The sequence below is a fragment of the Nomascus leucogenys genome, chromosome 9 (genome assembly GCF_006542625.1).
Source record: "Nomascus leucogenys isolate Asia chromosome 9, Asia_NLE_v1, whole genome shotgun sequence".
In the NCBI taxonomy this organism is placed as follows: domain Eukaryota; kingdom Metazoa; phylum Chordata; class Mammalia; order Primates; family Hylobatidae; genus Nomascus; species Nomascus leucogenys.
Window position 1 is genome coordinate 35,617,919 of NC_044389.1, and position 10,391 is coordinate 35,628,309.

Below are 10,391 nucleotides of genomic sequence, written 5' to 3' on the forward strand. Positions count from 1 at the left end.
CTAGAAAACCCCATCATCTCAGCCCAAAATCTCGTTAAACTGATAGGCAACTTCAGCAAAGTCTCAGGATACAAAATAAATGTGCAAAAATCACAAGCATTCTTATACACCAATAACAGGCAAACAGAGAGCCAAATCATGAGTGAACTCCCATTCACAATTGCTTCAAAGAGAATAAACTACCTAGGAATCCAAATTACAAAGGACGTGAAGGACCTCTTCAAGGAGAACTACAAACTGCTGCTCAATGAAATAAAAGAGGATACAAACAAATGGAAGAATATTCCATGCTCATGGGTAGGAAGAATCAATATCATGAAAATGGTCATACTGCCTAAGGTAATTTATAGATTCAATGCCATCCCTATCAGGATACCAAGGACTTTCTTCACAGAATTGGAAAAAGCTACTTTAAAGTTCATAGAGAACCAAAAAAGAGCCCGCATCGCCAAGTCAATCCTAAGCCAAAAGAACAAAGCTGGAGCCCTCAGAAACAATGCTGTATATCTACAACCATGTGAACTTTGACAAACCTAACAAAAACAACAAATAGGGAAATGATTCCCTGTTTAATAAATGGTGCTGGGAAAACTGGCTAGCCATATGTAGAAAACTGAAACTGGATCCTTTCCTTACACCTTCTACAAAAATTAATTCAAGATGGATTAAAGACTTAAATGTCAGACCTAAAACCATAAAAACCCTAGAAGAAAACCTAGGCAATACCATTCAGGACATAGGCATGGACAAGGATTTCATGTCTAAAACACCAAAAGCAATGGTAACAAAAGCCAAAATTGACAAATGGGATCTAATTAAACTCAAGATCTTCCACACAGCAAAAGAAACTACCATCAGAATCAACAGGCAACCTACAGAATGGGAGAAATTTTTGCAATCTACTCATCTGACAAAGGGCTAATATCCAGAATCTACAATGAACTCAAACAAATTTACAAAAAAAAAAAAAAACAAACAACCCCATCAAAAAGTGGGCAAAGGACATGAACAGACACTTCTCAAAAGAAGACATTTATGCAGCCAAAAGACACATGAAAAAATGCCCATCATCACTGGCCATCAGAGAAATGCAAATCAAAACCACGATCAGATACCATCTCACAACAGTTAGAATGGCTATCATTAAAAAGTCAGGAAACAAAAGGTGCCGGAGAGGATGTGGAGATATAGGAACACTTTTACACTGCTGGTGGGACTGTAAACAAGTTCAACCATTGTGGAAGTCAGTGTGGCGATTCCTCAGGGATCCAGAACTAGAAATACCATTTGACCCAGCCATCCCATTACTGGGTATATACCCAAAGGATTATAAATCATGCTGCTATAGAGATACATGCAGACGTATGTTTATTGTGGCACTATTCACAATTGCAAAGACTTGGAACCAACCCAAATGTCCAACAATGATAGACTAGATTAAGACAATGTGCACATATACACCATGGAATACTATGCAGCCATAAAAAATGATGAGTTCATGTCTTTGGAGGGACATGGATGAAGCTGGAAACCATCATTCTCAGCAAACTATCACAAGAACAAAAAACCAAACACCACATGTTCTCACTCATAGGAGGGAATTGAACAATGAGAACACATGGACACAGGAAGGGGAACATCACACACCAGGGACTGTTGTGGGGTGGGGGGAGGGGGGAGGAATAGCATTAGGAGATATACCTAATGTTAAATGATGAGTTAATGGATGCAGCACACCAACATGGCACATGGATACGTATGTAACTAACCTGCACGTTGTGCACATGTGCCCTAAAACTTAAAGTATAATAAAAACAAAACAAAACAAAAACAAAGCAAAAAGAAAAAGAGGTTGGTTTTGGTGTTGTGCAAAGTCTCATGAGGGCAAAAGGGAGATTTTTTTGTCCATGACTTGCGGGTTTCTAGAGCCCGCTTGGTGTGTTAGGCGTTTTTTGTTTTTTTTTTTTTTGACACTTTTCCTTGCTTTAATATTTGTTGTCTTTTTCTGCTTTTGAAATGAGCTCTCAATTACAAAACACCAAACTACACTCAAAAGAGAGTGTAGAAAAAGCCAGCCATTGGTACAGCATGGAGGAGCCCACAAGTAAGGACAGATAGCAGCAGCAGGTGGCAAGAGGTGGGAGGTGACTGAAGCAGTGGTTACAAATGTTCACAGGAAGCTAAAACTATCCAACAGGTGGTGCCCTAATGTTAGCACAGGTTAGACTAGTTACTACCTTGCTAGGTGGCCTTAGTGTGTTCAGATTCTACACAGCAATACAATTTCTTCCAGTTAAGAGTTCTTGACTTGCACCGATCACGGCATGATTGAAGGGTACTGGACCAGTCTTGTTAGTTTTTCAAAATGCTGTCGTAGACCTGATAGATGTATTGAGAGACCTCAGGAGCTCTACACTTCAGTGACAGCGTGTAATTGGGGTTTCCTGGCTGGATACATAGTTCAGTCAAAATCCAAATGCCATTAGTGAGCTTCAGGGATTGGTACAACTTGTTCTGCCCTTCCACATTCCTCTTGGCAATAGTATAAACATTGTTGTTTTGCAACTTGCTGGAAACAGTGTCAGCATTTAAATGACATTCCTTAATCTGAAACTGAAGTTCATTTTCATTGGGAATGTCCTTCCATGTTGCAAGGAAGACCTGGCGCTCCATTTTGCCATCTTCTACAAAAAGCACATTGAGTGGGACGAGGCAGCTGAAGTAGAAGACATCAATATTGTTTTTCACAGCCACCTGGAGGTTATTCAGAGGTTTCATCTTCATGACTGGGCCCAGGGTATTGAGAGGCAGGGAGATATCAATGCTTTGGTTTGGCATCAGTGGTGTATGGATGGCCAGAGGAGTGCTGGGGATGACCCCAAAGCTATTTTTGTTAAACTGGATTGCAAAATCTGTCATATGCTGCAGAGCTTTATTGGTGAAGTTCATTTCCATATAGATGTGCCCTTGGCGGTGAGTAAATGTTCCTGAAATCTCCAAGCCTTTAGCCTTTACTGCAGGTAGCCAGACAGCCTTAGAAGCCACATATCCACCAGGTGCCATGCCTATCCCTGTGGAGAGTTCAAACAGGTCATTCAGTCCACTGCTGACCACAGCAGGTGTAGGTGAAGGAGCAAAGGTTGCAGGCACTGATGACGGGATGAAGGACTGTCCCACTAGACTATCTAGTCCTCCTCCTAGGAGATCCACTGCTCCCATCCGCATGGAGGACACCTGTGGCACATTGACTGGGGGACCGAGGTCAAGGTTTAAAAGATCCCCTAGAAGATCACCTTGAGAGGGGATAACCTGAGGCTGTTCCAAGTTTGTTGCAGTGCTAGTGCCAACAGGGCTGTCACCTGCATCAGTGCTCCCATGATGAATTGGCAAGTGTTTACGATGAATTCCATGACTTCCTTCCACAAAAGCATTGGGAGGCTTATGATACACAGAGGCCAAAGAACCAATGTGGCAGATTAGCTCATCCAGCAGAGTTGGCTCAATAAGGTCCGTCTCCTCAGAGATCAGTGGCTTCTCAGACAAGACTACTTCTTTAGCTGTGACAGGGTCAGTTGAGAGAAGGCGCCAATAAATATAGCCCCGGTCTCAAAGGTCAGGATTATCAGAATCCTGTGTTGCCAAACTCAAGACCTGCTGGACTAGCTCTTGTGTTTCTGATGGTTTCTTAAGAAATAGCTTCACTATGGCAGTAAGCAGAGTGAGCTGCACCTGGGCGCTTTCATTGTGAAAACCCTCCAGGAAGCTTTCTAGTAACTCATCTACATTGTCAATTCTTTCAGCATATTCTCCCACAATCCAAATCATAGCTGCTCGAGCATCTGGCTCATCCAGCGAGTCTAAGTTCTCACATAGAATGGCAATGATACTTTCATACTTGTTGGGGTATTTGCGGAAGATCTGATGACAACAATCACTTCTTGGACCACATAATTCACTTTGGTCTGGATTAGATCAAGCAATGTGCTTACACAGCGCTCTGCAGATTGCTCCACCTTGATGGCACACCGTTCAATGGCCCGCACAGCTTTTTGAACAAAGTCAACATCCACCTCTGTGGCATATTCCTTCAGTTCTGCCAGAACCTGAGCAATGTTGGCTTGAGATGCCAAACGAATCATGGTGTCCAACTTCTCTAGTTTAACATAGATGGGATCACTGTACTTCACAAAGAAGACTTTGATTTCCTGCTTCAAGATTTCAGGCCTTTTCTGGACAATTAAGTTGATGTTCCTCAGGGCGACATACTGCACTTCTGGCTCCCCAGACAGCAAAGTGACAAGTGGAGGGGCTAACTTCTTCAGCAGCATATTGTAGTAGTCAGAATCCTTAGGTAACAATTCTAGAAACTTCATTAGGACTTTTACCTCTGAAAGCACCACTGCTGAGTTGGCATGGGATAGCCAGGGAGTTACCCGCTCAGAGATGCTCTGAGCCTCCTGATCATCTTTAGGGTTATAATTAGACAGGCAGTCCAGGATGAAAATCTGGCCCCATTCAGTGCATTCATTCAGGGCTGTCAGCAGCTTACTAATGTTCTGTGGGTTCAGATCAAGTAAGTTGCTGTTTGGGTGAGACTCACTGATTTCAGATAATGCCGCTACAGCCTTAGCCACCACCATTGGATTTGAATCTGCTATGAGATCCCGTAGAGAATGCAGAAATCCCTGATCTTCCACCATTTGGGCATTGATATCATGCAGTTTTGCCACACAGACTGCTGCTGTTTTCCTAACATAGGGATCCTCATCCTTCAAGCACTTGCGGAGCGGCTCACAGAGATACTCTGTAATTTTGTCTACCCGGATGCACCCCATGGTTCTGACTGCCGAGGCTCGAATCAAAGTATTAGGATCTTCGCAATCCTTCACAAAGCTGTTTACAGCCATGATGGCCATGTCTGGCTGACTCTTGGCATAGTTCATCAAGTAGAGACACACAAGCTTCTTTAGTTCCAGATTGTCAGTCTGCATACAGTTCACTACGTCTGGAAAGAGAGAACTAACATCCTTCCCCACGGTCATAGCAGCAATCACTTTCTTCACAGCCTCCTTTCTCTTTTCATTCTTTTCATTGTTGAGTTCAGCTTTTAGTTCAAATATTTCTCCTTTTTTATTGGTTGTGAAATACCTGGAATCAGTCATGACTTTGGATCGGAGGTGGAGGCGAAGGCGAGGGTGGGGGTGGCAGAGGGAGCCGGAGAGCACAACCCGGGTGGTGGTGTAATGGTTTCTTGCCTGTCACGATTAGAGTTAGGCTTTAAGGACAGAGTTAATTTTTTCAACTTTGCCTGAAGATTGAGGCCTGTAGGGTGTGTGGAGAACTTACTTTATTCTTAAGGATGTAGAGATGCCTTGGGTAATTTGGCTGATGAAGGCAGGACCGTTATCGGACTGGATGAATGTTGGGAGTCTGAAACGGGGAATTGTATGCATGATGAGTTTGTGTGATGATATTTGCACCTTCTAAAGTTGTTGAGAACACTTCTACCAACCCAGAGAAAGTACAGACAAGGACTAGAAGATAGTGGAGCCATTTATCATGTGGCATATGAGTGAGTCTACTTGCCAATCTTCCCCAGGTACCTGGCCCTGGGCTTGGTGGGTAGGAAAAGGCAGAGGCTGGAGGGAGCCCTGAAGTTACACTGAGTGGCAGATAGAGCAGAACTGGATAATTTCTTGAACATGGCTGGAAAGGTGATGACAAGAGAGAATAGGGTGGAGAAGTTGCAGGAGGTTGGTAACCAACATGGAAAGAGTTGTGGAGGCTTTGGAGGTGAGAAAGGCTTTGAGAGTGAGGAAGAACTAAGCACCCTTCCTTCACATAACATGGTCCTTGCTTTTGAAGGTTTTGGGCTCGGAAGTCTTCTTTTTCTTCTGAGGAGTAAAGAGGAGAGAACAAGGACAGGGACAGCAACTGGCCTTGCAAGGGTAGTAGGGCTACTTGTTTGGCTACCTGATCTGCTAGCGCATTTCCAGCTGATTGTCTGGGGTTTGGTGGCCCCTGCAATGAATGATGGCAACTTTCTGTGGGAGGCTGGCAGCTTGAAGGAGCTTGCTGATGAGAGAGCCACTTATGACAGGAGTATTGTTTGCAGTTAGGAAACCCCGTTCTTTCCAGATGGATGAACGTGAGTGCACTACATTGAACGCATAACAAGAATTTGAATATATTGATCTGTTTTCCGGATGCTAGAGTGAGAGCTCGAGTGACGGCAATGAGTTCAGCCTTTTGGGAGGTGGTGCCTAGGAGGAGCAGATTGGCTTCAACAGTGTTGGGGGGTGACACTATAGCATAGCCAGCACGTCGGTGTCCTTGATGTAGGAAGGAGCTGCCGTCTACAAACCAAGTAAAGGGTGCATCTGGAAGGGATTTTTCTGTTAGGTTTGGAAAAGGTATAAGAAAGGTTGGAACAGTATTCACACAGAAGAGTGTGAAGAAGAGTCTTCGGCGGTTGTAGCTTCAGGTAAGAGCGTGGCCAAGTTTAGATGGGAGGTGGTTAGCATGGTGATGTGGGGAGTTTCTGTGAATAGAGCATACAGTTGGAGGAGCCATGGGGCAGAGAAAAGACTTAGTACACTGCGGTGAGCTAACATGTTTTTGATGTTATGGGTTGAATAAACTGTTAGGTTGGCATGAAGAGATAGTTTTAGGCTTTTAAGAGTGAGGACAGCAGCTGCCACCAATGCTCAGAGGCAGGCAGGCCATCCGAGAACTGTGGCCTCAAGCTGTTTAGGGAGGTAGGCAGAAATCTGGGGGGCATGGGTCCCTTAGACAGGGTTAGAACACGTATTGCAACTCCACGCCGTTCATCGCTATAGAGGGAGAAAGGTTTGGTGAAGTCTGGGAGAGTGAGGACGGGGGCTGAGATGAGAGCCTTTTGGAGTAGATGGAAAGGTTGAGTAATAGGCTGTGCAGGTTTTAAAGGCTCGTGGAGAGGGCCTTTAGTAGCTTGGTACAACGGTTTGGTAAGTAGAGTGAAGGAGAAAACCCAGAGCCTAAAATATCTCGCTAATCCTGGAAAAGAGAGAATTTCTTGCTTAGTTTGTGGAGGCGGGAAGGACTGGAGGAGGGAATATGTGGTCTGTTGTGAGCCCTTGGGTTCAGGGGGTAAGAGCTAGGCCTAGATAGGTGACTGAGGGGGTGTATATTTGTGCTTTCTTAGGGAAGACCTGATACCCCTATTCTGCCAAGAAGTTTAAAAGAGAGATAGTATGTATGGGTGTTGCAGTCTCTTTGAGAATGGCTACACAGGAGCAGATTATTAACATATTAAAGAAGAGAGGATGATTTTAGGGATAAAGTTACTAGCAAGGGCCTGTCCAAAAAGGTGGGAGCTGTCTCTAAAACCTTGAGGTAGTACGCACCAGGTGAGCTGACGTGAAAGGTGGGTGTCGGGGTTTTCCCACGTAAAGGCAAAGAGATTTTGGGAATCAGGGTGTAAAGGAATTGTGAAAAAGCATCATTTAGGTTTAGAACAGAAAAATGGGTGGTATTGGAGCGAAGTGAGGAAAGTAAAGTATATGGGTTGGAAACTACTGGACATACTGGGAGTACAGCTTGGTTATTGAGCCTGAGGTCCTGGACTAAGTGATAAGTTCCACCTGGCTTTTTAACAGGTAGAACTGATGTGTTAAAAGGAGAGTTTGTTGGGCGGAGTAGGTGACTGGTGAGGAGGAGAGAAATGATAGACTTTAGGCCTATGAAAGCTACTTGGGGGATGAGATACTGCTTCTGTGATAGGAACTGGGTGGGCTCTTTAAGGGTGATACAGATGGGGGTGTGGTGCTCTGTGACTGAGGGTGTGGAAGTATCCCAAACAGTGGGGTTAACTACAGATGGGGTATAAGGAAAAGTTGCATGTTTTAGGGTGGGAGGTCGGAGGAGTAGAAGAAAGTTAGAAGCCTGTTAGAAGACTTGGAGGGGTGGAAGTGGAGAGTAGTGTGGTTTTGAAAGGATATCTTTGCCTAGGAGCAGAGTTGGGCCTGAAGGCAGGACTAAGAAAGAGTGACTGTAGGAAAAGGTGTGCAGGGAGCAGAAAAGTGGAGGGGGGCTTGGGGTTTGGAGACTTGTCCATTGATTCCCACAACAGAGGTTTGGGAGGACTGGGTGGGTCCTGTAAAATTAGATAAAGCAGAGTAGGTTGCTCCACTATTAATTTTTTAAAAACATGCAGGCCTACCTGCCACCATCAGGGTTACCCTTGGCTCAGATGAAGCAATGGTAGTTGCTGGGACATCTGTTCCAGGGCACTGTCAGTCTTCAGTGGCAAGGCCGATGAGATCCGAGTAGGAGGTTTTGGCCAGCTCGGAAAGGGATGGAGGCGGTCCTTGCTAGAGCCGCGCACAGTCTGACTTCCACTGGGTCCTCCACAGAGGGGGCACAGCCTGGTGGGCACAGCTGGGTTTGGGCACTGCCTGGACCAGTGGCCTTCATTGCCACACGTGAAACAGGCGCCAGGTGGAGGTGGTTTGCTAGGAGGCTTCTGTATGGAGCTTCAGCCCTGTGGGCCTTCAGGGTAAAGGCAAGCATTTGAAACTCTGTTTTTTTTTCTTTTACTTTTCTCATCACAACTGTTAAAGACTTTGAAGGCTAAATTAAGAAGGTCTCACTGTGGGGTTTGAGGGCCGTCATCAACCTTCTGAAGCTTGCGCCAAATATCATGGTAGATTGGGTGAGGAACTGAAGGTTTGAAATAGTGGTTCCTTCTGGGCTGGCTGGGCCCAGGTTCGTAATTTTCTCATGGCTTCAGTTAAACAAGAGAGAAAAAGGGCTGGGTTTTTGCCAGGACCTTCGGTGGTTTCTGAAAGTTTTTCATAGTTTACCACATTTTGGGCACCCTTTTTGAGTCCTGCAAGGAGACACATAATCATGTGGTCTTGATGGCTGTGTCCAGGGGCCCTGTCTTGATAATCCCAGTGGGGGTCCTGGTTGGGAACTGCCTCTGTGCCAGTATGCTGGGCAGGAGCTTGGTGATGAATTGTATTAGCATGCACCTGAGCTAGGGTCCAAGTACGGTCCTGGTCTTCTGGGGTGAGGGTGGAAGAGAGGATAAGTAGAGGTCATACCAGGTTAGTTCATAAGACTGGGTAAGGTACTGAAACTCCCTAATATAAGAGGTAGGGTCTTCTGGAAATGAACTGAGTCTTGTTAGTTTGAGAGATCAGTGAGGGAGAAGGGAACATGAACTCTAAAGATACCTTCAGTTCCTGCTACTTCCTGAAGGGGGCATTCTAGCACCGGCGCTGAAGTACGGGTGGGGCATGGGCCAAAGATGGTGCCGGAGCTGGTATGGACAGGAGGGAAGGAAGAAGCCAGAAGGGGTTCCCGCTGAGGGTTTGAAGAGGGAAGGCGGGTTGAGTTGACAGGCAGTGGAGGATACATAGGGGTGTAAGGTGGCGGGATGGGTTTACAGGCTCCATGAGAGGGCAGTGAGGAAGGAGAATGAGTACAGGTAAGGCTAGAGTTTTCCTGAGGAGAGGACGGTGTAGGAAAAGAAGTGGTACTTTTGGAGGTGATGCCAGCTAGGAAGATGGTGGCTGAGAAGACAATGAGGAAGCTTGGGGAGTTAATGAAGATGGTTGAGATGGAAGGATATGGTCTGGGAGAGGTGGACAGAAGTCTGCTTGATCCAATGAGGAAAAAGAGGTAGGGTCGGGAGGAGAAAGGCGATGAGGGCGGCGAGAATGAAGAAGGATTTGAATAGGTAAGCAAGAATTGCAGAGGTCGGGTTGTGATCTGGGTGCAAAAAGGCCTGGACACAAGGAATTTCTCCCCATTTGCCCAGTCATCTGCAATAATTGCTTAAGTCAGTTAAAACTGTAGAGCTGAGTGTTCCCTTTGCGGGCCATTTGGACCCGTTATCTAATTCATACTGCGGCCAGGCTTTATTGTATAAAAAAGACAAGGCACTTACAGCAGATATCCTGCCTGAGGCCTAAGGTTTGCAGATTTTTTATGAGGCAGCCTGGAGGGCTGTTTTTTGGAATTCAGGACCGGGAGTTTCCCATAATGAAGGGTAGCTCGAGAGAACACAGAAAAAGGAGACCATCCTGGACAGCTGGAGGGAGACGATAAAAGGAATTATGGTCTCCGCTGCCTTTTTGGTTCCTGGAACGGGATGAAATGGCTTAGAGGCATCCCCCTAAGACCAGACGATCAGCGAGTGCCTGGCGCACGCTGGAGCCTTCTTCGATCAGTGTTGGATTTTTGGACTGGAGAAACCAAGAGAGGCCATGTAGATTTTGCCCTGTTAACCCGGCTCCCAGGGAAACTTACCAGTAGGCGAGATCAGCGGCTGATGCGCATGCACAGACAGGCGACTGGAGGCTGAGGAGCTTCCTTTGTCTGGTTGCTGTGGCCTGCTGTCTGGG

At 45.8% G+C, this 10,391-nt stretch overlaps 1 pseudogene across 1 annotated transcript; it reads right to left on the minus strand.

Moving 5' to 3' along the window:
• Positions 1-1,976: 1,976 nt before the first annotated feature.
• On the minus strand, positions 1,977-5,249 carry LOC100592559 (annotated as a pseudogene). Its single transcript, XR_121992.4, has one exon. The product of XR_121992.4 is annotated as an AP-2 complex subunit beta pseudogene (transcript).
• Between the last annotated feature and the right edge of the window lie 5,142 nt (positions 5,250-10,391).